Source organism: Penaeus monodon, chromosome 17 (assembly GCF_015228065.2).
Source record: "Penaeus monodon isolate SGIC_2016 chromosome 17, NSTDA_Pmon_1, whole genome shotgun sequence".
Classification (NCBI taxonomy): domain Eukaryota; kingdom Metazoa; phylum Arthropoda; class Malacostraca; order Decapoda; family Penaeidae; genus Penaeus; species Penaeus monodon.
In genome coordinates, this window is record NC_051402.1 from 33,929,188 (window position 1) to 33,931,044 (window position 1,857).

At 42.5% G+C, this 1,857-nt stretch overlaps 1 protein-coding gene across 7 annotated transcripts in view; it reads right to left on the reverse strand.

Moving 5' to 3' along the window:
* LOC119583680 (protein bric-a-brac 2-like) overlaps nt 1–1,211 on the reverse strand; it is a 48,778-nt gene extending 47,567 nt beyond the window's left edge. For 3 of the 7 annotated variants that reach the window (XM_037932290.1, XM_037932284.1, XM_037932291.1), the window contains exon 1: nt 1,134–1,211. The gene's annotated coding sequence lies outside the window, so the exon portion shown is untranslated. The other 4 variants (XM_037932285.1, XM_037932289.1, XM_037932288.1 and 1 more) reach the window with 4 other exon arrangements.
* Nucleotides 1,212–1,857: the final 646 nt, after the last annotated feature.

A 1,857-nucleotide genomic window follows, 5' to 3' on the forward strand; every position in this document is an offset into this window, starting at 1 on the left:
CCAGAGGAAATGGTGATGTCAAGTCCATCATTTACTTATGTTCTGCACTGAAACAAATATTGTTCTTGCTTCACCATGAACAACTTTGAAATAATTCAAATACTCAATTTCACATGAACTTCACTGTGATTTTTGTTGAAAAATACTGTTGCATCTCACTCGAATAGTTGCGATCTTCGAGCATCCAATGTCTATTCCTTCCGAAACACAAGCACAGTTTTCACAGCCCAACATTACAAAGAGAAAACAAAGTAGGATCCAAATATCTCACTTCACTTTCAAAGAAACACAAGTCCCTCTAAAAAAAAGAAAAAAAAAGAAAAAGAAAAAAAAAAAAATCATTGCAAAAAACTGAAAAAAAAAAAAAAAAACATTAAATGAAAAAAAAGAGCATCAAGGCAGAGTTTCCCCATCCCTCCCTTCCAGCAAGCAAAAATAAATAATGAAGAAGAGAGTTTTCCAGCTCTTTCCCCACAGCACCACCTTCATCCACCAGCCAGAGATCAACAAGTGCCTAAACCCCTTTGCTGCTACAGCTTTACCCACCGCTGGTATACAAGTCAAGGCCACAGGGGGGAGAGGGGGAGGCTGTGGGGGGAGAGGAGGGGGAGGTGGGGGGAGGATGGGGTCGTCTCTCTCTCTCTCTCCCCCCTCCTTCCCTCCTCCCCCTCCCTCCCTCCGTCCATCCTTCACTCTCTCTCTCTCCCTCTCTCTCGCTGCAACAAACATGCAACATGCAACTGCAACAAGCACCCAAGAGGCCCCCTGCCCCGCTGTGCCACTCGCTCGCTCCCCCAACCTCTCAAAACCTGACTCACGGCTTGAAATGGTGATGGCTGCTAAGGTTGGCGAGGGAGAAGAGGCTGGAAGGCGAGTGTTGTGTGGGGAGAGGCTGGAATGAGTCACTCGCCGTCTGGGTTATGCTCCATTGCCCTCGCCACAGCACCAGCACAGCAGCAACAGCAGCACAGCAACAACCTCCTTCCTCCTCCTCCTCCATGCACTACCATCACCACCCTCGACATTAATTAAATTCGTTAATTGACGGTTTGTGCCTGTAGGAAGCACACGGGGGGACCAACCTATGGTTTGGGAATTCATAATTTGAACGAACTGTGAGCTGTTATGCTTACCTGACTCGAAATTGAAGTTATCCTAAGAAATAAGAGATCTTACAAACAAAACATCGGTCACAGCCTAGACAATTCAATCAAGACCTACAGTGTCTTTACGTAAAAAAAGAATGTAGCAGTTTACGTGATTATTGATCACTGATTTATTTTATAATATAGTAATCAAATCAATGTAAGTGCACACTGTCTCGTTTTATCTTTATAAAACACGTAAAAATACAAACTTACTACCATTGTTCTTCATTTGACTCTATAGTTTCGTGACGTCAGGAAAGCAGATGACGTCTTGCTGACGTCACGGTGACGTCACGTCAGGCTTAAAACTTTTCCGACTTGTACTTCAATTATGATAACATTACACATTGTTTTTATACTTGTATAATTACAAAGGCAAATATATGTTAATAAGACATCTTAGTTATAAAGACAATCGTGGTGGTTGTTGCAAAGCGTAGATGCTTGTTGGTAATATTTCAATTGCACAGTTGGCATCTCTGCAAGCTGAACCCTGTTTAAAATATCTCTTATCGTTTCAAGAAACACCTATCTGGTGAAGCAATAGCAGCATTCTTCTGACGCATAGATCGTAATCAACTGATATGTTATCAGAGGTCTTGCGGTATACGATTTACACTATACGTTATGGCTTAGGGTTCACATATTATATGTATCGTAACACCACTCAACGTACCGAGCAATATTGACTGTCGGCTGGCGCTTTTTT